This window comes from Eptatretus burgeri, chromosome 11 (genome assembly GCF_056783735.1).
Source record: "Eptatretus burgeri isolate ZD-2024b chromosome 11, Ebu_testis_v1, whole genome shotgun sequence".
Taxonomy (NCBI): domain Eukaryota; kingdom Metazoa; phylum Chordata; class Myxini; order Myxiniformes; family Myxinidae; genus Eptatretus; species Eptatretus burgeri.
This window is the reverse complement of record NC_140971.1, coordinates 8,924,383-8,951,967: the sequence shown is the minus strand read 5'-3', so window position 1 is coordinate 8,951,967 and position 27,585 is coordinate 8,924,383. Positions and strand designations below refer to the sequence as shown.

General features: G+C 46.9%; 1 protein-coding gene, 1 long non-coding RNA gene and 1 pseudogene across 7 annotated transcripts in view; 1 reads left to right on the top strand and 2 right to left on the bottom strand.

The window, feature by feature from the left end:
• LOC147016462 (uncharacterized) overlaps window positions 1-6,257 on the bottom strand; it is a 31,881-nt gene extending 25,624 nt beyond the window's left edge. The window contains exon 1 of the long non-coding RNA XR_015049061.1: window positions 64-6,257. This is a non-coding gene — a long non-coding RNA (uncharacterized LOC147016462). The remainder of the gene's footprint in view (window positions 1-63) is intronic.
• Window positions 1-27,585, bottom strand: part of LOC147016459 (uncharacterized) — a 428,934-nt gene that overhangs the window by 349,046 nt on the left and 52,303 nt on the right. The window lies entirely within an intron of this gene.
• LOC147016461 (uncharacterized) lies at window positions 14,575-27,534 on the top strand (annotated as a pseudogene).

The following is a 27,585-nucleotide window of genomic DNA, read 5'->3' as shown; positions in this document are numbered from 1 at the left end:
TAGAGGAAATCACTCACAAAGCACGAAGACCGAGGCCTATTGTGTTCTTCACTGAATGCTTACCTGACCCATTTCATGATAAACACAATGAATCTTGTTGAGTGTTCACCAGTGCAGGGTCTATCCACATCCATACTGTTAAACTGTGACCTGGAGGTGAAGTTAGCATACAGGATCCATCCATCCTCCCGACAATCGTACATTCCAAACCAGGACACCATCCGAGGGTTAGGCCGAACACACATTGATGGTAGTCACACACCCCCACGCTCCCCCTTCATTAATATCTGCTTCTTCTTCTTCTTCTTCTTCTTCTTCTTCTTCTTCTTCTTCTTCTTCTTCTTCTTCTTCTTCTTCTTGGTTTTGAAGTTAATGGCATCTTCAAAGCCATGAGGCTTTCTTCATCGTTTTGTTTTGCCATTATAAGTTACCAAAGCAGTTTATAAGTCCAGGAGATATTTCCTATAACGGCCTCAGAAATCGGTGTCCACTCAACCCACACCACATACAAGGTGTGGTTGTATTTTCTGTTCGAGAAACCCTCCTGGAACATCTCGAGGGTTCGTGACTCCACATCGTGGAATAACTTTTTTTTCTATGAGTCAGTATTTGTCATGGGGTTCAGTTCTTATTGCGTCATAGTTTTTTAGAAAATGTTAGGGTGGTTCTGTCATTCATATAACTTTTCTAACCAGGACTTCAATTATAAAATATCACATTCTGTGCATCTTTTTACTCTTAAAAAAACACAAGAGAGAGAGAGAGAGAGCGAGAGAGACCACCAAATCACACTGATTTAGTTGTTTGTATTTTATCCGAGGGAGCACTAGAGTAAACAAAGACACACGGAATCTCGTCACGTGGTACAGAATTTAAGAGACCACTGCAGAATTTGCTGTTTTCAGTTTTTCGTTTAATTAGTCTTGTTCTTTTCAAGAAATCTTCATCAGATTGAACCTATTTATGTCTTCTTGAGTGGAAAAGTTTCTCATTTATTTAAGTTTTCGTGATTGTATTCGGATCATTTTCTCAGAAACTGAAGTTTAGTTCATGAACAAGGAATATTTCATCCAATATTTATCAGAATCAAACTTGTTTTTCTTTTCAGATGATGCCTGCAGGTAACCAGTTCACGAGGTGTTTATTCAGACATGACTAAGTGGTTGTCAGTAGTTGGTTCTTCTCTTTAGCTGATGTAATGTGTTATGCCTCCTCTGTTCCAATGAATCAGTATTGTATTACTCTGTTACAGGTATGATAAAGAGATAATGGCCAGTAGAGACTCACAGGATGAACCCAGTGACACTTGCTGTATCCTGTCCGTTCCGCCACCTACAAAACAAGGGAAAAGAACAAACCACAAAAAATGTGTTCTTTGTCAGGAACATGGAGCAGGTTCTTCGAAAGACAAAAACGTCGACCATAGACACTTTGATTTCTGCACTACATTGTTGGCAGGAAGACCTCGATGAGTGTTTGCTGCCAGATGTAGAGGCACTGAAAACTACAGATGTAAACTGGCACTCAAATTGCTACAAGACGTGCACCAGCAAGCATAATCTGGATCTCATTCAGAAGAGACGTGGCCATGACATCCTCCTTCGGAAACATCAGAATCTGACATGACAGACTCAAGCCAGCCAGGGAAATGATCGAAATCTCAGTCAAATGTCTGGGACTGGGCCAGGTGCCTGTTCTGAAAAAATAAATTCCACGTAAAGGTGATGGAAATGCTGAAGGTTAGCACATTTGAAGTTTGTCAGTAAATTGAGCATGCAGCAGAATCTCACTGTGATGAGGATATGCTGCAAGTGCTCCTTGGTGTGAGCAATTAACTTGTGGCTGCAGAGCCAAATATCACAAGATGTGCTTTGCAAACTATCCCAGCAAGACAAACATCAAGCATCAAGCTTTTAAAGACAGTAAATATGAAGACAAATATGTGAGTGCTTGGTGGAGGTTTTAAGTAAGGATGGGGAAACGTGTGTGGACATCACTGAAGGCAACTGTGTGAAAATGCAGACCCTGGCATCTGACAATGAATAGGTGGACACCACAACGCTGCTGCACACCAGGTATGCCACCTCTGAAACTGAGAGACTTATGATCCAGTCTCCAGAAACTGATGAAGTCGTGCTTTGTGTTACACATTTCAAGGACCAAGGATGCAAAGAGCTGTGGTTCTGAAGTGGGGTGAAGGATAAAATGAGGTATGTAATGTACCTGTTCCTTCCATGGTACAAAATCTGAATCCACAACTGTGTGCTGCACTTCCTGCTCATCACACACTGACAGGATGTGACAGTAATCATTCCCTTTCTGGCATTGATAAGAGGAAGTCATTTGGCATCCTCAGCAGCAATCCAGAACACCAGAAAGGACTGGAAAAACTTGGACAGAAACCAGATATGAACAAATTGACAAATTCAGATTGTGAGAAGTTTGTATGCAGTCTGTATACCCGTGTCCAGAAGGCTGGCACTACATGTGACACAGACCGGCACTGGTTGTTTTGCCAAATAAAGAAACAGAGACATGAAGGGCTGCCACCAGCATCAGACAGCCTCGCTCTTTGTAATAAACGGGATAACTATCAGACACTTGGGTGGAGGCAAGCTCTTCTGGCAAAGAAAAATCTACCAGATCCTATTTGAAATGGATGTGAAATATCAGACGATGAGCAAGCTATAATTCAGCTCAAGATGATGGACAACGATCCAGCACCAAAAGGTTTTGTCGAGCTTGTTGTTTGTCAGTGTACCAAGACTGCTTGGCATCGCTTGTATGGTGAATGGACTTGTGTGTGCAGAAGTCTGTACATGCATTGGTGATACCTTCGAAAACCCAAGGAACTTTGTGGATGATGACGATGAGGATGATGAAGCTGGTGAAAAGCCACCCTCTGCCATAGACTGGGCATTTTTAGAACTCTTGTGCATTTCTGTTTCTTGAAAATCTGTGGTTAATTCATTCCTCTCTAAGAGGAGCATCCCTGTTCTTCGTGAAAATTTATTGAGGATGTTCGACCCACCATTTTGAGATCACACGGCTTTTTAAAAACTCGGTATATGTGAGCTGGATTGCAGGATTTTATGGATTACCATGGATAAACCCAATTTGATGATCATGGTGATTCAACAATAAATATTTTAGAAGTACTTTTCTTACCTCGAGAATTGTTTTATAATTTTTCAAGTGGTTTTCATGAAGAAAATTTATTATTAATGCCAGAAATTTTTATTTCAAAAAATGGCCAAAATTTATTGTTTTATATTTGTATAATTTTGGTGAAAAATAAATTAATTTTGGTATTATTTGTAAGATATCTGCAATCAGATATGTAATTCTCAAAATGTTATAGAGTTTCAGTAAGTGCAACAATATAAATGAAGGCTGGAGCAAAATCCCTCCCCCACCCCCACTCCAACCCCGCAAGACGCTAAACGCCCCAAAATAACCTGATTCATGAATCACCACAACCAGCATGATGTGGCATTGGGTTCTGTTCCATTTACACTTCAGCCATGTTCGATTGCCAGCAATATTGCAAAAAATATTATCTATACTAATAAGTGTGTGTGTGTGTGTGTGTGTGTGTGTGTGTGTGTGTGTGTGTGTGTGTGTGTGTGTGTGTGTGTGTGTGTGTGTGTGCGTGTCAGTGCGTGTGTGCGTGTGTCAGTGTGTCTGCTCCATAACTCTAAAACCATGACACCTATCTGCCTGAATCTTTGCATGCACACTAAGGGAACTCCACGGAAGTGCAAGATTGAAAATTGTTTGTTTGAGTTAATTAAAAAACCCCTTTTGAAGATAATTAACGGCCTTATTTAATTATATCCTTTGTCAGGCACAATCCTCGTCCACCTGGCTCTCTGGGGTCTTGAGGCATATCCTGGGTTCCCACGCTGAGGACAGAAGCCGCCATGTTTTTTGGCCTGCTCAACCACGCCTCGACTTAGAACAGGCCACAATGATTCCTTCATGATTAAGTTTTTTTTTTCATTTTCCTCACTCATTATCAAATTCCTGTTCATCAGAGCTATGAATCACTGTATACAACACTTTTGTAAGTGCTATAGTTTTCAAATTAGTTGCTTGGAGCGATTTCATGCCTTATTTGATATGATTTTCGACGATCTACTCTCACAGACTAATTAAAGTAGATTGTCGAAATATTATTTCAGTTTTGAGGATCGGATATCGTCCGGACTAAATCAGTGTCGAAATCTGATAATTTAAAGAAATAACGAGTCTTATCACTAAGTCGATATACCTATTTACTTGAAGCAAGCAAGGCTGTGTTCCCTCTTCCATACATACACCAGAAAATGTGAAATTTCAAAGCATTAAACTGATCTTTTTCTCTTGTTTGGAGAATTATATTGAGCAAAAAAAAATATTTCGGAACGTGACAAAAGTAACGAGTTTCATGGAGACGTCTGATTGAATACATTCACTGCTCGTCGTCACGGTCGAGGCACGTCACGGTCGAGGAACCTCACTGCAGTGAATGTGAATCACCCTTTTACATGAGGCCAAGACTTTTACCTAAGGATCGGCTTCTTCTTCCTCTTACCAGGAAAATTAAATAAATTTCGCCACAAAGGGTTTCACTATCTTGAGATGCACGGACAATTCCGAGCTTTAGATGATAACCCAGATATGTCTTTCATCGTCACACACGTAACAGACACGAGCGAACACATCGTGTGACGATTTCTCGAACATGCAAAGAACACTAACCTCATGACGCATATGCGACCACCCGTCACTCATCCTTACAATCACGCCTCTTTTCCATAACTACGTCCATGCTTCCAAACATCACTCATCCCTATTAAATCACACTCTCACCGTAACACTAGCATTCGCGACTAACCTCTCGAGTTCTCCATGTATTCGTGCACACGTCCATTATTCTCGCAAGTTTGTTCCATTTTGTCCCCGAAGCCGCAAATGTTACCAGGGTCACTCATCCCTGTAACCACGACGCTCCACTATTAACCACACCCCCCACCATAATAACCATGCCCCCATGTATTTGGACGTGCCGCTGCCACGTACATCTTTTCTTGACCTTGCACCCTGTCTCCCAGAGGAACTGCCTATCGATAGTGTCTGCCAGAACTGTGTCTATATTTTTGGAGGTTTCACGAGGTGTTCTACAGGGAATAAAAGCAAATCTGGTGAAAAAGGACATTTTAAAATAAAGTTATAATGTTTGTGCTGACCGTGAGCTGATATACCACGTGACGCGTGCACAGACAAGCAGACAACCTGGCAGATTAGCTGCAATGTTTATTTCACCAGTGATTAAACATTGCAAAATCTCCAGGGTTGTTCTACATCAAACAGCAACTCTTTTGTGGCTAAACTCATTATCTGAACAAATTCATTTCATTTCTTTAACTGCTACGAGTGCGGTGAAGCCCGGCTTTAAAGTAAAAGGGATCCTATATGGTGTGCAGCCACAACCTGGCCAGCCGTTCCTGATCAAACATGTAATTGGAGTGCTTGCTTGAGTGAGTAAGCTACTGCCGAGTGCCCAACAGTTGAGAGCGGCACACTTCATGTCCCGATTGGGATGTACAGTTGGTAGTTGTTTCAATGAAGAGGTACATGATTGGCAAAGGTTATATGGTTTCTCTTTGTGAGTTTCAAAGCAAAATATATTTGATAACACCCGATTTCTGAGCCGTTTGCCATATTAATGTGTTAATAAATTACAGAAAGAAATTGTGTTCTACCCATCACATGACGAGTGGCAGCAATTTATAAAGATTAATGTTTGTGCACATCTCCCTGAAAAGTCTGTAATGCATCATTGTTTGTATAATTTGTTGAAGAAATCCCCCCAAAACAAGGGTGAAAGCTGCTGAAGGTTTTAAGGTTGTATACAATATGTACTGTAGTCAGTAATCACACTGACTACAATCTGCCGATTCCAGAAGAGTTGCCCATATCGGCCAAGCACGAATACTGTGTGTGTGTGTGTGTGTGTGTGTGTGTGTGTGTGTGTGTGTGTGTGTGTGTGTGTGTGTGTGTGTGTGTGTGTGTGTATGTGTGTGTGTGTGTGTGTGTGTGTGTGTGTGTGTGTGTTGTTCATAAAGCATAACACTTTCTCTCTACTGACTCCCTCCCCCCTCCTCTGTCTGTCTGTCTGTCTGTCTGTCTCTCTCTCGCTCATGCTTGTTCTGCACCCGCCGAATGCACCCTGCACCTGCACCCTACAGAGCAGCATCCTCGCACAAACACACACACACACACACACACACACACACACACACACACCTCTATATCTATATCTCTCCAGATATGTCTCTGTCTGTCTCTGTCTGTCTCTGTCTCTGTCTCTGTCTCTGTCTCTCTCTCTCTCTCTCTCTCTCTCTCTCTCTCTCTCTCTCTCTCTCTCTCTCTCTCGCTCTCTCTCTCTCTCTCTCTCTCTCTCTCTCTCTCTCTCTCTCTCTCTCTCTCTCGCTCTCTCTCTCTCTCTCTCGCTCTCTCGCTCTCTCGCTCTCTCGCTCTCTCGCTCTCTCGCTCTCTCTCTCTCGCTCTCTCTCTGGATGGTGTTTGTCTCCATGCGTGTCCAGACAGAGTTTCTCTCCAGATGTATCCAGACGGAGTTTCTCTCCGGATGTGTCCAGGCAGTGTTTATGTCCAGACGGGAGTTTGTCTCCGGACGTGTCTGAGTAGTGTTTGCCTCTGGACAGCTGGGCTCCGGACACGTCCAGGCAGTGTTTATGTCCGGATGGGAGTTTGTCTCCAGACATGTCCGAGCGGTGTTTGTCTCCGGACGCGTCTGGCTGGTGTTAGTCTCCGAACGTGTCAGGGCGGTGTTTATGTCCGGACGGGAGTTGTCTCCAGATGTGTCTGGGCGGTGTTCGTCTCTGGGTGGTGTCCTTTTTCCAGACTGCGTTTATCTCCGGACATGTTGGGCCGTGTTTGTCTCCAGGCGGTATTTATAGTCTGACTGGTAAAAAATAGATTTCAGACAACATTTTGTTTCCATCTTCACTGCTATTCTATGCAGAAGCATTTTGAATTGACAGAATGAATCATAATTAACGCTCCACCGCACGTCTGCCTTCCCTTCCTCTCATATCTATATCTATATCTATATCTATATCTATATCTATATCTATATCTATATCTATATCTATATCTCCTCTCTCTCTCTCTCTCTCTCTCTCTCTCTCTCTCTCTCTCTCTCTCTCTCTCTCTCTCTCTCTCTCTCTCTCTCTCTCTCTCTCTCTCTCTCTCTCTCTCTCTCTCTCTCTCTCTCTCTCTCTCTCTCTCTCTCTCTCTCTCTCTCTCTCTCTCTCTCTCTCTCTCCTACACCTATCTTTCTCTCCCCCCTCTTTTTCTCCCCCCCACCCCTTCAGTATTCCCGTCAGTGAAGCGATGGGTGGTATTTGCTGGTATTAAATCACACCAGTATTCGCCTGTGTAAGTGGGCTGCATTTGCCTCTTGGGCCTGTGGACTTAGTGAGTTGGAGTGGTTTGGCGGGGTGGGCTGCTTTTCGCCATTGGGCCCGTCGACTCGGCTCGGTTTACCTTTGTGAGTCAGCCCTGGAGGACCGAGAGTGTGAGGCTTGGCAGAGATTATGAACAAGGACGATTGCACATGGGAGACAAGGATTGCGTGAGCGAGACGAGGAGGAGCGTAAGGGAGTCAAGAGTCAAACTGAGTGGCAGGAATTGAGTGTAAAAAGCATTTACTGTGCTTACTTTGAATATTTTGACTTTATTTTTACTTTGGTGAGGGAGAAGTGAGTCGGGTGAGGGAGGAGTGAGTTGGGTGATGGAGAAGTGACTTGGGGAGTCTTGAAGATGAAAATGAGTACAAGATGGGGGGGGGAGGCGAGGGGCAAAATGTGTGTGTGCTGTGTGTGTGTGTGTGTGTGTGTGTGTGTGTGTGTGTGTGTGTGTGTGTGTGCACGTGCGCACGCAGGATGGGGGCAACCGGCTAAAATAGCCAGTCCGGCAGGTCAGCCAGGGCATTGCCACTGCTTGATGACTTGAACGTCCCAAATTATTTGAGATGGTACTAACTCTGTCAGACGGGCTATCACGGACTAATTAAAGTAGATTGTCGAAATATTATTTCAGTTGCACTTCATCATTGATTCAGAAGCGAGGTCCAGCTTGGTCATTTGAATGTGCGATCATTTGGGGGGGGGGGAGGGGTCGAAGTGGTGGAGATGCTGTGGAGGAGTTTGAAATAGTTGTGTGTGCAGGAGACCAAATGGAAAGGAGACAGGGCGAGGATGTTGGTTGGATGAAATATGCTGTTACCTTCGAGTGGGGATGAAAGGAGTAATGATGCCAGAATAATAGTATTGGAAGAGTTCAGCAAGTCGGTGGTCAGAGTGGAAAGATGGGAGGGATGGATAGTTTTGGCATGGGTGGTGATACAGAGGCAAATGGTGTGTGTTATTTCCGAATGTGGGCCACAAACGGGAAGGACTGGGAAGAGAAGCGGGGATTCAGGGATGCGCTGGAGAGGATGATGGGAATTATTGAGCTGGAGGCGATGCTGTGCATTGTGGGGGACTTTAACACACATGTGGGAGCAGTGGAGCAGGGTGAAGAGGAATGTTTTGGTAAATTTGGTTGGGAAAAGAGGAACAGAGAGGGTCAAGAGCTGATGGAGCTGGTGGCGAGGAATGGCATGGCTATAGCTCGTTTATTCTTTCAAAAGCGGGAAAGCCACAATATTACCGATAGGAGTGGACATTACAGAACTGAACTGGATTTGGTGGTGGTAAGGAAGTGACAGTTGTGGAGAGTTAAGGATTGTAAGGCAGTGGTGGGAGAGCATGTTTCCACCCAGCACAAGCTTGTGGTGTTTGTGGTGTGGATGGAGAAAAGGAGGAAGGTTCAGAGCAGGTGTCGGAAGATCATTAGGTGGGGGAAGTGTCAGGGAAATGCAGTAGTAGAGTACAAGGAGAGGAAGAGAGCAACTTCGTGAAGAAGCAGAAGGTTTGAAGGAGGAGTGGAAGAAGTATGGAGAGGTGTTTAGGGGAATTGCAGAAGTTTTGTGTGGAAAGACGTCAGGAAAGGTTGGATCGTCAAGGGATACAAACCAGGTATAGTGGATGGAGGTGGTAGAGAAGGCAGTTGGGAAGAAGAAATGATAACCGATCTGGGCCCGGGGCGCTGTTCCTCACCTTCTGGATTGCCCGTTTAAGCTCCCGAAGAGTGAAGTCGAGATTAAGTGAAGAATTTAGAGGCTGAAATGCGATGGTGGTCACTGGAAATTGATTTGCTAATTGGGGAGTACAAGCTTCCAATTCGTCATACTTTATGAGATCATCCCCACTTCCAGAAAATAACTGGCCCAGGGCATCTGCCTTGTCTGTATTTGAACAAAAGGTTTTGTTCTGTAAGATAATCGCTGGAATAGACTTCCATCCAGATTTAACACCCTGGATACTTTTAACTCTTTTCCATATGGTGTCCTTCCATACTCTTTAACTCTTTCAGTGCGGTGTCCGGATTAATCGAAGAACAGAATAATTTCCAAGATGCAGTCTTTGCTTGTTTAAGAGTCCTTTGAGCATACGCCCTTTTCCTTTTATATTCCACAACATCCTCCAACCTAAGGGTTCTCCTTAATCTTTTGAGAGCTGCCCTTCTTTCCTGGATCGCTTGTTTGCAACCCTCATCCCACCAAGGGACTTTGATTTTCTTACCCACTGAGCTTCTGTAAGTTGGGAGTGTGTCCCCAGCTATGCTATTCATAGTTAGGACAATATTCCTGTTGAGGCTGTCAATATCATGATCGACAATCCCTTCCTTCACTTCATTGGAACTTGGTCCTTGTGGAAACTTGGTCTTGGAAAAGTTCCAAGAAGCTGGTCCTTGTGGATCCTCAGGATCTCTTTGTAGTCTAAAATTTATCATTAAAAAGTGTTCACTTCCTACCTAGGTTGTCGTCATGGACCTTCCGATCACATCTCGCTGCCTCACTTGATGAAATGAGAGCAAGATCCAGAGGGGACATCCTCCCTGTGGACGGATTAATACATGTTCCCGTTCCATCATTTAATGCCACCGTATCAAATTCATCAATCAAACCCTCGATACATTCCCCATTTCTATCCGTGATTTTAGACCCCAAAGAATGTTATGACTGTTGAAATCCCCACATACAAGGACCACCCCATCCCCCCTTCTAAAAGCCTCCTGGAGCCTCTTGTACACCAATGGTTGACAGGGATTATAGAAATTTGCAATAGAAACCAATCCCCCTGAGCCATGGATCTTGATAAGGTTACACTCCAATTCTGTAATGCCTTCCATTACCGAGAAGGGGATACCAAATTTGACAACAATCCCACAACCACCCCCATTCCAACTTGCTCTATTCTGACGTATAAGGGTGTACCCCGGATGTAGAATCGATTATGTTTCTTGAGCTATGTTTCTTGTAAACATATTATATCCGGTTTAGTTACCAAATTGGAGATAAAAAAATGTAAATTCAGATCCATGGGCCACTTGACTTTCAGCATTCCATTGAATTATCAACATTAATCCATTGAGTCCTGAGACTGTTTGGCATCAGAACTGGTCTCTCTCTCTGTTTTTTATCACCTGTCTTGTTAAATATCTTGTTGATATCCTTGGAGGAAATGCCCTCCCAAACAAGATGTTTACAGGCTGCGGAAGAGATTATGTTAATCTTCTCCGATCTCCTTTTCACACGAGCTGTACAATTGACCACCTCAGTAATGAAACCAATAAACCCCATTCTGGAAATGTTCGAAACCACCATGCCACTTGTATGCTCGGTTTGGCATTCCTGGTCCATGGACTCGGTCTGACAACCAACCAAACTTGTCTGTATTTTTGTCGGGGTTGAAGTTTCAGTGATCAAATTGACTTCCTTAATTGGCAACACTATTTTGGGGACCTTGAGGACCGCCTCTGCATAAGATAACTTCCCAGTAGTTTTGACTTATTGTATCTTGACTGCTCTTTGTAATTCCAAACAACCTCTGCAGGCTGCACTATGGTCACCACCACAATTGGCACAACACATTTTGACACTCCTACAGCTATTATACTCGTGTTATCCATTACACTTGCTGCAGTGTTGTTTACCCCGACAGGATGGTGCAGTATAACTGAACTTTTGGCATTTGTGACATCTTAAGGGGGGAGGGATGTACTCCCGAACAGGAAAAGCTTCGTAGCCCAGAAACACTTGAGGAGGAAGAACAGAGTTGGAGAAGGACAACATCACAGATGTGGTGTCCACTTTAATCCCATCCCTGACCATAGTGAGACGACAGGCATCACATACCCCATATCTACCAAATGGCTCTTGATATCATCCACATTAATGTCAAGGTCTATCCCATAAATTACTCCCCGGCATTCCCTTAATGACCTGGGGATGAGCGCAGAAATTCGGATACCACCGAAGAGAGACACTCTCAGAATTTTTTCCCGCTGGGCCACTGATTTACACTGGATCAGTAAGTCCCCTGATCTAAGCTTTTTAGCGCTGTGGACATCGCCAAATTCTTTCCCAATTAAAGTTAACAATTTTAACGGGTTGCCGAAAATCGATGGCTTGGGTCCTTCCAAAGATGAGATTATAATTAGAAATTTGTCATCCGGCTCTTCTTGAGCCTTAACTGCTTTTCACCCCTCAGACTCATCACTGCTTCCTTCAACAGGCTCAACCCTCTTCGTGCACGACCCTCGAGAAGATCGAACCCATTGCGAAGGACACGCCCAGTCGTCATCTCCCACTCCACCCTCCATTTAGTCGCACTTCATAGGAATCATCAAGAGTGAACTATGGCCCTTACCTTACAATGACAAATTGAAAAGAACACCGGACTGTAGATGCAGTACTACCAAATACCGGAAGAACCCAGAAGCACCCTCCGCTCGCCCTGGAGATATCGCCACCCGCGTCCCTTGTATTGTAACAAGTTTCAATAGTATCATTGTATTGTATCAATACAAGTTTGGAAACTTGTATTGACGACGCTTTGTGAGCCTGTTTGCACATAATGCATTTTTGTTAGTTATTTTTGTTCAATTTATTTCGGTTTTTTATACAGTTCAGACAAGAAGAGGGTGATAAGATCACCGGTATAGCGAACGCACGCTCTCAAATGTGAGGCATCCAGGGATAAACCAGGAAGCATGCGTTTGTGTGTGTGCTTCCTGAAGGAGTTCCTGTCGAGGAGATTATCCTCGTGGTGGGGAATAGTATTGGTGATGAAAATATCCGTGCTGCATTGCATATGAACCAGAAAGTGGTTGTTTTCCTTTCTGACAGAACACTCGTCCATGAGGTGGTGAGTACAGGAATAATCACAGATAGTGGTCATTTTATGATGGCGTCAACGATGCCAACTCCCATGACATGAGTTGCAATATCAAATGTTCCGTCTTTCATATTGTTGTGGTTACCAAATTCGCAAGCCACCATTCAGGTCCCTTAGGTGAGGTATCTCGGTAAGTACATGTGTAGTTAGGCCCAAACCCGTTGTCTAGTGGGAATACATGTCATTTATGCGTGCTGCGACTCTTCAGGATAGCCGTTTTTCTTTTACTATCTTTATTTTGGACCAACCGCCATTGTTACCACCACCAACCACAACATCAACCACCCACCGCGGCGCCGCTTCACGTCACACCTCGCAACCATCGCATCACCACCGTTCTTGCGCCACTTGTGGGTACCGGTGTTGGACTCGTGCAGGGCGCGCGCCGAACAGCGTGTACAAAACCACGGATTTTCCACTTCAAAAACGGATCAAAAACGACACACGCCCACTTTTGTTCCGTCCAATCGGTGAGCGAGGGGCGATTTGGCCCCGCCTCCAGGGCGTTGGAGGGCGGTCGCGATATGCAAATTTATGGATCAAAAAGCATTCACGCCCACTTTTTCTCGGGCCAATGGGGAGCGAGGTGAAAGGTCGAAGGCAGGGGGTCAAAGATGAGAGAGCGAAGCCACGGGGCTTATATAAGCGACCGCGTTCGTCAGTAGAGGAGAGTTAAGACTTCGCAGTCGGTGGAGTTGGGAAGAAGAAGCAAGAAGGAGTTGGTCGTCGTCGTGTGCGTTGGAGTCGGAGCGAAGGGGACGGAGCTGTGGAGAGGCGGCGAGGGCAGACGAGGGGGTGCTCGCGTCGTGCCGGGAGCTGCACACCAGGGAGGCCGACGGCGCGACCTGGACGAGGTGGAGACGCTCATCGCGGGACTCGAGGCAGAGTAGAAATCCTCCTTTCCCCCGAGCATCAGCAACCCCCTCCTGTTTCCCCCCCGCGCTGAGATAGTGCGACCAAGGGGGCCCCTTTCCCACCCCCTACCAGACACTGTCCGCGAGGCCCGAGAGTTGAGGCACCATCGCCGCTCCGCGTCTCATCACCAGACGGGTAGGCCCGACCCGGTCTCGGCCTCAGGCCCGCCTCATCCTTGAGGGTTCTCTGTTCTTTTCCTTGGTTTTGGATATGTGTTGTCGGCGCCGTCTGTGAAGTAAAATTGTATAAGTGTTGCCGTGTGCTCGCGTAATTGGTATTAGATCTGCATTGTCGCATTTGCTTTTTGTGTAAAATTGCATTGTGTTTCTTTTCCTTTTCTATGAGCTTTTGGTGGAATTGAATATGTGTGCTTTCCGTTCATCGCGAATAAATGTGCTTTGTGTTGAACTGTTTCCCGCTTCGCTTCGTCATTTCTTTCATTGAATCCTCATCTTGCTTCACGTAAAGGGTTGGTAGTGGGCTGAATACGCCCGATAATTAATCGAACCGTCGAGGCCGACGATAACACCGCTCGGTTATCCCGATAGTACGGAACGGGTCGCTTAAGTGGCCCGTGTCCGAAGTCGACCTGCGGCGAGGTGCGATCGCCCGGTCTACCCTCCGTGTGGGTACTTAGGTAGGTCGAATTTGGCGAGCAACCCTATCCCACGCGGGGGCTGATTGGCTCGATCGCGGTGAGACCGAAAGGTCCACCCGTGACTGGTTCCCGGCGTTAGTCCGAGAGGGTCACGACTGGATTGTCCGTCCGGTGGGCGACGTGCCGCGATTCGAGTTACGTGGCCGTCAGCACGCCGGCGGGCGCGAATCCGTAACAATATTGAATGATAACATCATGTCCATGTAATCCGTTATGGGAAAATGGTATCCAGGATTTCCAGGATTCCTCTTGGTTGTCAGAATGAACGTGTAAAACATGTAATGAGTTTTCGAAGGGGGTGTATATGGTACCTCCAGACCGTGGGGATGATACGGGACTCAACATCTTGTTTAAAATCAATCTTGAGGACATTGATTATCAGATCTATGCATCATCCGCTACCTTAACGCGTTTCCAGTGTGGAGCATTCAGACATTTGAAACGCTTTTGTCCCAAAGCCTCATGCACCAGATGTGGCAAAACAGGTCACACCAATGCAGAGTATAGGGAGGAGGTTACCGGTCCTCTCCCAGTTAACGTGCCCAATGAGAAAGAGGTTACCATATCTCCACCAAGTAATGTTATGAATGAGGAGGAAACCAGCGGTTGAACTATTAACAATATTACTCCTCATATCAAACCGTCGTCATGGATACAGAACTTAAATCGGCGACAAGTAAACGAAGCGCTCCTGATGACTCATCTGGCGCTGTTATAAAGGTTGCTCCACATGGAGACCTTCGTGCCAAAAAATATCCAGGTTTCTGCTGAAATCCCTTTGCAGAAAGTTGAACGAACAAATGAAATGGATCCCCTGGAGAAGTGAAACGGGTCTCAAACTGTATAACAGTGTGCATCCATTACTCGCTCAGATGAGGTCGATGATGTAATTAATACTGATAATGGGTCCGTGAATTATACACCATCGATCCAAGCACTTGAAACTGAGCAAACTGTGGCCGAGGATAATTACACCCATTTAGTAAATGAACGTGTAAATGTGAAGCCACAGAAGTGTGGAAGCAAAGATGTAAATGTTTTTAAGGAAAATGGTGGGCAGTGTGCTGATGTTTCCCAAACCCAACACTCTGGGGACCCCCAGATGCTGGATTAACGGCTCCTGAAACAAAAATAGCTGAGATTACAGACCTGGACCCCAGTAGAGCAATGTCTGATTTAACAGCATCAGAAGAGGAGATGGACATGACTGTTTTGTCACAGCCGATGGCAGATCAGCCCCGAATCTCTCCACACCTTGTTCTCTCGTTTCACAATGAAACTTATCAACAATGGAATGTTATAATCATTGATCACTTTTCCGATTTGGCTCCCTTTATTCAGACTGTAAAGCTCGTCCGAAAAAAACTCCGAAGAATTCAACCAAACAAAGTCACAGTTTCATCGTCTTAAGAAAACAAGTGGAAGTCCATGCATTGCGTGTTGAGCCAATGTGTAATTGTGATGGAAAATACATGGGAAAACAGGAATCCGTATCTTAGACAAGGTTTTGCCAAAATAGTGTGGTGGGATTAATTAAGATCAGAGACTGAGTGACATGTGAGTGAGTCGAACAGAGATGCGATGTAACGCTGTGACGAAGGGTAGACGGACAATGAAAATGAGACTGTGACGTAGGGTAGACAGACAGGACACCAAAATTTTGCCCCTCATCCCAGTGCTGAATCGATACTCGACACGCAATTATAACAAAGGAAAAGGCTGAGTACTCATAGCATCAGACAAAATCTATTTCCAAATCATGAAAACACTCACTCTTGCAACACTTTATATAAACGGTGGTGCTGGTGCAAACCACATCCGTCAGATCCAATTATTTATTTATTCCAAAGGAAGTAAGTTGAGGTGATCTTCCTGCAGGAAACTCATATCCCCTCCCGTCCCCCTACACTGCCTTACCTTGCCCCACCCCCTCTCTCCCCAACCCCTCCTCGTTCCCCCTCCTTCCTCGCTCCCTCCTTCCTCACTCCCCACCCCTCCCCGGTCTCCCTACCTCTTCACTCCTCCACCCCACTCTTCCCCACCTCTTTTTCACCATCCCCCCCATTAGTTTACCTGTCGTCCAGACGGTGCCTATGTCCAGATGTCCAGAAAACCTCCCCTCACACTGCCTTAGCTTGCCCTCCCCTCGTGCTGCCTTACCTAGTGCTCCCCTCATGCTGCCTCACCTTGCCCTCCCCTCGTGCTGCCTTACCTAGTGCTCCCCTCACGCTGCCTCACCTTGCCCTCCCCTCGTGCTGCCTTACCTAGTGCTCCCCTCACGCTGCCTCACCTCCCCTCCCCTGGTGCTGCCTTACCTTGCCCTCCCCACGCGCTGCCTTACCTCGCCCTGCCTTACCTTGCCGTCCCCTCACGCTGCTTTACCTTGCCCTCCCCTCACGCTGCTTTACCTTGCCCTCCCCTCACGCTGCCTTACCTTGCCCTCCCCACGCGCTGTCTTACCTTGCCCTCCCCTCACGCTGCCTTACCTTGCCCTCCCCTCACGCTGTCTCACCTTGCCCTCCCCTGACACTGCCTCAACTTGCCCTCCCCTCATGCTGCCTTACCTTGCCCTCCCTTCACGCTGCCTTACCTTGCCCTCCCCTCACGCTGCCGTACCTTGCCCTCCCCTCACACTGCCTCAAGTTGTCCTCCCCTCACGCTGCCTTATCTTGCCCTCCCATCACGCTTCCTCACCTTGCCCTCCCCTCACACTACCTCACCTTGCCCTCCCCTCATGCTGCTTACCTTGCCCTCCCCTCATGCTGCTTACCTTGCCCTCCCCTCATGCTGCTTACCTTGCCCTCCCCTCGCGATGCCTTACCTTGCCCTCCCCACGCACTGCCTTACCTTGCCCTCTCCTCACGCTGCCTTACCTTGCCTTCCCCTCACGCTGCAAAACTTTTCCCTCCCCTCACGCTGCATAACCTTGCCCTCCCCTCACGCCGCATAACCTTGCCCCCCCCTCATGCTGCATAACCTTGCCCTCCCCTCATGCTGCCTAACCTTGCCCTCCCCTCACGCTGCTTCACCTTGCCCTCCCCTCACGCTGCATAACCTTGCCCTCCCCTCACGCCGCATAACCTTCCCCTCCCCTCATGCTGCATAACCTTGCCCTCCCCTCATGCTGCCTAACCTTGCCCTCCCCTCACGCTGCCTCACCTTGCCCTCCCCTCGCGCTTCCTCACCTTGCCCTCCCCACGCGCTGCCTCACCTTGCCCTCCCCACCCGTTTCCTCACCTTGCCCTCCCCACACGCTGCCTTACCTTGCCCTCCCCACGCGCTGCCTTACTTTGCCCTCCCCACGCGCTGCCTCACCTTGCCCTCCGGACGCGCTCCCTCACCTTGCCCTCCCCAGACGCTGCCTTACCTCGCCCTCCCCAGACGCTGCCTTACCTCGCCCTCCCCAGACGCTGCCTTACCTTGCCCTCCCCAGACGCTGCCTTACCTTGCCCTCCCCAGACGCTGCCTTACCTTGCCCTCCCCAGACGCTGCCTTACCTTGCCCTCCCCAGACGCTGCCTTACCTTGCCCTCCCCACGCGCTGCCTCACCTTGCCCTCCCCACGCGCTGTCTTACCTTGCCCGCCCCACGCGCTGCCTTACCTTGCCCTCCCCATGCGCTGCCTTACCTTGCCCTCCCCACGTGCTGCCTTACCTTGCCCTCCCCACACACTGCCTTACCTTGCCCTCCCCACACGCTGCATTTCCTTGCCCTCCCCTCATGCTGCCTTACCTTGCCCTCCTCTCATGCTGCCTTACCTTGCTCTCCCCTCACGCTGCCTTACCTTGCCCTCCTCTCATGCTGCCTTACCTTGCTCTCCCCATGTGCTGCCTTACCTTGCCCTCCCCTCGCACTGCCTTACCTTGCCCTCCCCATGCGCTGCCTTACCTTGCCCTCCCCACGCTCTGCCTTACCTTGACCTCCCCACGCGCTGCCTTACCTTACCCTCCCAATGCGCTGCCTTACCTTGCCCTCCCCACGCGCTGATCGAGAACCTGCGACAAGAATTTTAAAGTGATTCTTCACCTCCAAGAGATGGGGGCAAAAATGATATATAGCACGATATGTCAAAAAGTTGCAGACGGATTCGGATGAAACTTGGTGAACACGTTGAGGGTGTGACCACAACGAATTGATTCGATTTTGGTGAAGACCCGGATCTGGATATGATATTTATTTGATTTTTAAAGTGATTCTTCACCATTGTGAGATTGAGCTAAACTAATATATCGCACGATATGTCAAAAAGTTATGGATTGATTCGGAAGAAACTTGGTGGACAGGTTGAGTGTGTGACCATGATGAATTGATTCGATTTTGGTGAAGACCTGGATCTGGATATGATATTTATTTGATTTTTAAAGTGATTCTTCACCATTGAGAGAAAGGGCCAAAAACTATATATAGTAAGGTATCTCAAAAAGTTATTGGTCCCAATATGTGCTTGTGGATCAGGCATTACGTGTCGGAGGTATGCGCTCAACCAAGTGACCTACGAGTTTAAACATACATCACACTTGCACAATATTGTTAAACACATAAAGGTTAATGGTCATCGATCCGAATACGCCTTTCATTGATGTATCACTCGCTGTTGTGGGTTCTAACAGGTGTGAAACATCGAGCTGATCATGTGAATCAGGAACACGATAAGTGAATAGCGAGCTCGGGGTGTGAAACATCGAACTGATCACGTGATCCAGGAAATAAATATCAATATATAAAAAAAAATTTTTGATTCCCAAGTCGAGGCTCATGAAAGAGCTAATACACAGAACATGTAACAAGGCAGGAGACAAGAGGGTGGGAGAGGGAAGTACAAAATAGTGGGGAACAAAGACTATAGGATATCTGTGAAGGGAGAGGGATGGGGCGGGGTACATTGAATAAACAAGATGGTACTACAGGGACTTTCAGCAAGGAAAACAGATAATTTGAAGGAGGTGGGTTTGTGGTCGTGACTGAATATCGTGATTTGGGATGGGGGAAGATTTGAGGATGGGGCAAGATTTTGGATGGGGGAAACTCAATCAATTTAATTCATAATCAGAACAAGACAAGGAAGGATAACATTGGGGGAAACTCAATAAATTTATATCGGAATCAGAAAAAAACAAGGAAGGGTGATATTGGGGGAAACAATGAATTAAAATCAGAATGAGAACAAAACAAGGAAGGGTAATGTTGGGGGAAACTCGATTAATTTCATTGAGAATCAGAACAAAACTAGAAGGGCACTCAGTGGAGCCCGTATCTCCACCACGTAATGCTTGATCCATGAGAACATATTGGGCCCAATACATTTTTCAATTAACATGCAATATATAGTTTTTGGCTCTTTCAATGGTGAAGAATCGCTTTAAAAATTAAATAATTCTCGGATCCGGATCCGGATCCGAATTCGGATCTTCACCAAAATCGAATCAATTCGTCATTGCGACGACCCAACCTGTTCACCAAGTTTCATCCGAATCAATCCATAACTTTTTGACATATCGTGCTGTATATCATTTTTGGCCCCATCTCTTCAAGGTAAAAATTCTAGTCGTCGGATCCGGATCCGGATCTTCACCAAAATCTCAACACTTCGTCCCTGTCACACATCCAACCTCTCCATCAAATTTTATCCAGATCCACCTCCAACTTTGAGAGATATCCTGGACACAAACAAACAATAAGACGATGTCGTGCAGAGCACACTTAGAAAATTCATAAAACAAATTTGATTTCAAAAATAATTGTTGGTTGAATTAAATGACAAAATATACAAATCCTCCTCAAATTTCAAGTCAATCGGAAGAAAATTGAGGATTTTAGAAACACCATCTTAGTTGTTGACCTTTTGGCCAATGTTGACTTTTGACCTTTAGACCACAAAACAACAGTCTTCTTGATTATGAGAAACTTGACCATGTGAGTTTCAATATCTTCGATTTTGCAATTAACACACAGAGAGGGGTGAAAATATCACCTCGTTCACCTTCAGTAGTGGAGGTAACAAATAATACATATTAATGATATTGTTGCAGGCCTGGTATCAGCCGCGAGCACGACCGCCAGGGGGAGCAGTGGAGTCGGCTCCGCCGAACACCCGGAATTTAGATCGTACCTTTCTGGAGAACTGTGAAGGATACGGGTCCCTTACTGGACCGTGAATCGTCAATAAATACACCACGTGGTACAGGGTTATTTGCCAATCTTCAAAATACCTATAGACCATGTGGCGATCTAATGAGGATTCACACCCTAGACGGAACTCATACGAGTCGAGCCGTTAGCGTGCCTGACCCGTGCACAACCCGAGCGGATGATTGCCGAAGTTCCGTCGGTCCAAATGTACTTTTACAGCGGCCACAGCCTGTATAATTCACCAACACGTGCCATGCTAAACCAATGGAAAAAAACACAGAAACGAGCTGATACATTTAACAAATGTATTTATTTATAATGGGGGAAAGGAGGGAAGCACGTAAGGGCAGAGTTATCACGACTAATAGAGAATGCAAAGCAAATGATGTACAGCGAAGGCACTTAAACAATTTACTACTTAGAAACGGGCCCACACATAGACGCACACCCAAAAGAAACGGACCCAAAACGGTCTTTATTATCCCTTTAGCTCAGAGGGAAGTCGAGCTGAGGGACGAGAAGATAGCTGGCTACCTGGCCGCGCCGCACGGCTCGACGTCCGCACCTTCCTGAAGCACCAGTCGGCCAAGAAGGAACCAGTCAGCCAGACGTAGACCACGCCAGCCACAAGACGAGCGAAAAACCAGAGCACGCCAGCAACGAGATGCCTTTCGCCCAGCCTCGAGAGATGCGCCTTGAACGGGCCCGAACTCTTCCTCTCCAAGCTCCAGCAGATCCCCACACGAGAACCAGAACACGCGCTGGTGAAGACGGGGCGCAGATCCTTCCTAACCCGCTCGAGCAGATCCAACCAACCAACCCTGATTCTTTCCTCTCCGTTCCTTTTATCGCTCTCGGGCGCAGTTCGCTCAGGTGTGGATCGCTCGCAGGCGCGGTTCGCTCAGGCGTGGCTCGCTCAGGCATAGATCGCTCTCGGACGCGGTTCGCTCAGGCGTGGCTCGTTCGCCGTGGGTGGGACACGACCTTTCCCTTACTTGGCGCACTGCCAAGCAAACGGTTGTTGGCAATATTTGGGAATGGAATTCAGTCCGAATGAACTCTGAACACGCCCGCATTCCAGCGAGCGCGCGGAGAATGCCGGGAGCAGAGGGTTTTCGTTGTTGTAGTTATAGTTGAAGATGTAGTGATGTAAAAATCCTAACTATTAAAATAACTCACAGCGCATGTACATTTATTCACCCATTCAATGAGGGAAAGGAAGCTATCTATCCACATTTACTTATCGAAATAACTGAGCTATAGGACCTGTATGTTGAGTGTTCATGGCTTCCAGATTCGCAACAGTATTACACTTAGCAGGGGTCAACGTTGAAAAAAGAAAACCCGGGGGTAAGTATTAATCTGGGGTTCACATTCATGAGGTCTGAAACCAGGCCGAAAAAACTCAGGGTTAACACCGAGCACCTGGTGAAGAAAGGGGTTAATATAAGGCTTGAGATGTGAAAAGGCCCACAAGAGGGACGAAGTGGGGATATTAAAGGCAACATCACAGATATCATCTCAACCTTTGACCCTCCCAACGGTATTGTTCCCACGAGCCTCGATAACTCCCACATCAACCAATTAACTCCAAACATCCTCCATTTCAGGAGTGGTTGAAATCACACCGATAACACCTGGGATTTCCCTCAGAGACCTGGGAATCCCAGAGGAGACTCGAACACCTGGGATTCCCATCCGGCACTCGAACACCCCCGGAAACCCCCCAAAACCTTTACCTGTTGTGTGACCAATTTGAAATGAATGAACAAATCACGTGATCTGAAACGTTTGGCATTTTAAACATTATGAATAATTATTTATTAATCGTGATCTCGAATTACAAGGGGTTTGTATAGTTGATCGGTTTGGATCAATCAATGGATTAAATAATGATTAAAACTCACATCGTACAGAAACCCGAGAGGAGGTAATTTGGGGACAAGACCAGAGAGATCGATCGGAGAGAGCGAGACACGATATACCTGAAGATCACCTTTACACGGGTGAAAACATCGGGTTTTCAAATACTGGGTTGGCATCCAGCGCCCAACCTGTGCTATGCCCATGTGTGCCTGAGGACCGTACAGGTTAAGCCCGAGTGCCCAAATGCTAGAGTGCTTGTGATTTATGTTCTGGCTGGACGCGCCCCTTAAATTGCTAGAGAACAGCACAACATGAAGGCATTTGGGATGGCTGTGGGGGTTATTCGGGCACTGTGGGTTGACTATTACATTGAGTGTTTTCCAAAAACCCAGAGCTAAACTGGTCGGTAAAACCATGCCAGGCAGGTTGAGGGACAGGAAACAGACAAAGTATAGTCAGAAAATCATCGATAGTACAGCGGATAAGCTCTCATATTTTAACAAATTGTGCATTTTATGAGAAAAGCATGAAATTTCTGGCATAGTTCGGTCATACCATAATGCTTATTTTCGGATGTTGAGGGAAGTCAGATTTGACCTCTGAGGGGACAGTGAGAGGTCAAATCCAAGATGGCCACTAGTCACCCGGGTCTAATGTTCAAACGTCCTTAAATTTGGAACCAGACTGCGCAGAAAAACATTTACGGTGTCATTTCCAACTAAATTGGGGATGCCCATTCATTTGGTGATACCTTTGAGAATGTCAGAATTCAAGGAAATGAATTTAGGTCAAGGTCAAGGTAAAAATTCATTAAAAAATAAGCAATCAGTTGAAATTTGCAAATGAATACCGAGTGGTGTCATTGTGGCGAATCTAGTTATTTAGCCCCTCAGAGGGTGTGCTTGAGGCGGATGTGGCGCAGTTATGTATTGTGGATATCCATGCTTAGACTAGCTGGGAATAGATGCATTATATCTGTAGAGTTCTATGTTTTGTTGACCCTCAACAATAAAGAAATCCTGGATATTGGCATGTATCTAAGAAGATAGCCGCGATGTAAAATGTGGTGTGGTAGTTGGTGCTTTCATTGTGTTTTTGTCTTTCAGAATCTTCTCTCCTGCCGTGGTGATTTCGTCGCAACCATGCTGAAGCATCACTTCCTGATGGACCCCACCCGACCCTCTAAATCCAAGCAATCTAAGCCACCTCCCCGCACTAACTGGGACATTTGTGTCCTCTGCCAAGTAGTAACACATGAATCTTTGCAGTGTCCTCTCAGATCAACGAAACAGCCCGTTGATAGTGGCTATGCATCCCTGGCAGAAGACCTTCAGAGGTACCACACCCTTCAGCACATGCCAATGGACCTCCACCTGGAGCGATTGGATGACGGAAATGGCATAGAATCCACTCTGAAGGCACACAGGGCTGAGTGGCACAAGAAATGCCAGCTAAAATTCAACAAAAAGGCGTTTGACGAGCAAAGTCGGGGAGAATGCACTACAGGATAACGAAGTAATCTCTGAGCTCCATTGGCGTCTGACCTCTTCTGTGCACACTCGATCTGCTCACAGCCATCCACAGTCCACAGAGCCTACTTGTTTCTTTTGCAATGAGCCTGCTGGTTTTGTAGATTTACATTATGCATCAACCTCCAACATCGACACAAATGTGCGGAAGTGTGCTCTTGAACTTGAGGACACTTCTTTGGCCAATATTGCAGCAGGGGACATGATGGCCATTGAGGCCAAGTACCATCACCACTGTCTGCGTTCACTGTACAACAGAGCCAGGCAGGCTGCACCCAAGGGCAATGGTGGAGATGATTATTGCCTGCATGGCATAGCCTTTGCTGAGCTAGTGGCATACTTGGAAGACATGAACATTGATGAAGGCAGTGCTCCTGTGTTCAGACTGACAGACATCGCTCAGCTGTACAAGGTCAGACTGGAGCAGCTTGGTCTGACTGTAGCAAAACGGATTTCCACCACCAGACTGAAAAACCGATTGCTTACTGTGCTTCCTGATCTGAGGGCACATTCACAGGGAAGAGACACAATTCTGCGTTTTGAGAAGGACATTGGACCAGCCCTCATGATGGCCTGTCATCATGACAGTGATGCCATGCACTTAATGCGAGCAGCACAGGTGGTGCGCAAAGAGATCTTTCACTCAAGTTTCTCCTTTGATGGGTCATTCCAGGCAAATTGCCAGCAGGAGGCAGTGCCACTAGCCCTCTTGGCTCGCGTCAACATGATACTTGATGGGGCAAACATCGAGCATTAGACTCAGCTGGTACACACAACCACCACAAAACCTGTCCTAGCAATCTCCCAATTAATGGTGTTCAACAGCTTAAAGCATGCACGGAACGTGGATTCACCAAGCTCAGAACGTCATCGCCGCAGCCGAGAAACTCCACTCCCACTCTATCTGTCCCTCAAGATCCATGCAGTTACACAAAGTAGAATGCTAGTTGACACACTGTTCAATCTGGGATTGTGTGTTTCCTATGACAGGCTGTTGCAACTCACATCAGACATTGCCAATGGCGTCTGCCAGCGCTTTAGGGTGGAAGATGTAGTGTGTCCACCAAACTTGCGTCACAGACTGTTCACAACAGGGGCTGTGGACAACAGCGACCACAATCGAAGTTCTGCAACAGCCAAAGATTCCTTCCACGGCACCGGAATCTCGCTTATGCAGCATCCGTCACACAAATTACGGAAATGATCGTGGTGTACTAGTGATTAGTCAGTGTGGCTCTTCCACCAATTCAGTGACACCTCTGCCATCAGCCTACACAATTGTGCCACCTGCTGCCCTCAAGACAAATGACTTTAGTGTGCCGGCTGCCATCCTACCTGCATCCTACCTGCAGCTGCCATTCTACCTGCAGCAATCAACGCACTATTTCCTCTGTTTCTTGACAACGCACACTCAGTGGCAATGATACGGCACTCTATGGACATCGTCAAGGAAGCAGTTCAGCAAGTGAACCCTGGTCAGGATCCTGTCCTTGCTCCTGTCCTTGACGATGTCCATGTATGCTCTTGCTAAGGAAATCCAGTGGGCCTGGCCAGCCACTCACGGGGAGAATCATTTTGTGATCATGTTAGGTGGTCTACACATCGAGATGGATACGTTGAAGTAACTGGGAGACTGGCTGGAAGACAGTGGCTGGACGAACGCCCTGGTACAGGTTGACATTGCAAGTTCTGGATCAGCAAATTCCTTCATACATGCCAGCCTTGTCACCAAGACCCACCATGCACACCAGGTCACAGCTGCAAGCCTTTATACTCTCCTCCAACAAGCTTACCGTGAAGACTGCACATCCGATGATACTGATGCCATGCAACCTGATAGTCCACCTTTTGAGGAGTGGTGCATACAGCGAACAAAGGCCAGTGTCCACTTTGACTACTGGCTAAAGACCTTGTCATTGGAGCTTATCTTGCTGCGGTACATCAGGTCTCTTCGTGAAGGTAACTTCCAGATGTACGTGGAATCCCTGACTCAGATCATGCCATGGATGTTCGCCCAAGATCACACGCACTACTCCAGATGGCTTCCCGTACACATCCGTGACATGACGACTCTCTCTGAAAAACACCCAGATGTCCTATCAGAATTCAAATCTGGAAATTTTGTGGTGCGCAAAACCAGCAACAAGTTCTCTGCCATGGCACTTGACCAGTGCCATGATAAGAACAATGCAATGGTCAAAGGTTCTGTTGGGGCTATTGGACTGACTGGCAATCCCGGAGCACTCAGACGCTGGATGGTACGCTCAGCACGGCCAGAAATTGCAAGGATCACTACAGAGTTTGAGCAACAGGCCACAAAGCAACAGCATGGTGCTGGCAACACTGGACACCATCACCATGATCAGCAACCTGGAGTGCAAGCAGCATTCCTGAGGGAGGTTAAGGCACTTGTGACAGTGCTGGAAGAGATGGGGAATCCATTTCTAGAACACAGTCAAGACCTACCAGTCATTGACACAAGGGACATCGTGGACACCCAAGTGGCTGAAACTGTGAGAAGGATCGAGACTCTTGGTGAGGAGCAGTACACCAAGTTTGTGAAAGAAAGGCTGGAACAGTGTACAACACCTATCACACAAACACTTCCAAAGAACAAGTTGCCACTGTTCAGTAGGCCACTGGTCAAGATTAAGTCAAAACAGAAGGCACAGCTCGCAGCACTGAAGAGTGACTGTGGTCTCTTTTTGAGGCTGTACATCTGTCAAACACGAGACGGAGACATGGACAATTTCTTCTGCCATGAAAACCAGGCAGCCCTGCCAGCTCTGTCAACTGGAGCAAAAATTCGGATTGGGGTTAAATCAGATCTACTTCGCTGCCTGAAATCAGATCTGCTCGAAAAGAATAGTGTGCCTATGGCTGATGCAACAATTCTTGAAGGTGCAGCTGTGGTTCAAATGCTAAATCCAGGAACATCAAGAACATTTCAAGAGTATGGAGAAAGAGTGTTTGCACCATACATCTCTGCTCAACTTGAGAAAAGCAGCCGCATCGACCTTGTCTGGGATGTATACCGACCTGCCAGCCTCAAGGCCTCAACAAGACAGAAGAGGGGAAAGGGCACCAGGAAAAGAGTGGCTCCTTCTACTGTGATGCCAAATAACTGGAAGGACTTCCTTCGATGCGATGATAAAACCGAATTGTTTGCTTTCTTGTCACGTGTAGTTGTTCATCTTCCTCTAGCAGAGGGCAAGGAACTGTATGCAACAGATGGAAGTAGAGTCCTTTGCTCTCCGGCTGAGTCATACTTGGCCCGCCTTGCCCCATGTTCGCAGGAGGAACCCGACACTCGTCTACTTCTGCATATGGCAGATGCTGTGCAAAAGCGGTGTAAGAAGGTGACCAAACGTACCGTTGATACTGATGTGGTAGTACTGGCTGGAGCTTCATTCAGCAAGACAGCTCCTAATGAGCTGTGGGTTGCCTTTGGTGTCGGGTCAAGCTTTCGTTACATAATTGTTCACGAAATGGTTGCCACAATGAATCCAACACAGTGTCTGACTCTCCCAGTCCTTCACACTTTCACCGGGTGTGACACTGTATCTGCATTCGCTGGCAGAGGAAAGAAGACTGCCTGGGAAACTTGGAAGTCTTTCCCAGAGGTGAATGATGCTTTCAATGAACTCCTATGCATGCCAAGTGAGGTCAGTGAAGGATCAATGTTACTGCCAGAGTATTTTGTGGTGCTAACGTATGACCGAACCAGTGAGAGCACGGAAGTGAATCATGCAAGGGAACAGCTCTTCAAACAGAAGTCTAGAACTCTAGAGATCATTTCTCCAACCCAGGCAGCACTCAAACAGCACATCAAGCGCACTTGCTACCAGGCCAACTGTTGGAACCAGGCATTGGTCCTGGATCCAGAGATGCCAGAGCCATCTGACTGGGGCTGGACAAAGGAAACAACTGGGTGGCAGCCGCTTTGGACCACTCTCCCTGAAGCATCAAAATCGTGCCATGAATTGATCTGCTGTCACTGTGAGAAAGGATCCACTGGACGGTGCAAGTGTGCCAAAGCTGCGCTCAAGTGCACTGCACTGTGCTTCTGTTCTGGAGGCTGTTAGATTTTGATCACTACCATTACTTTCATTGCTATTGATAAAGTATTAAATAGA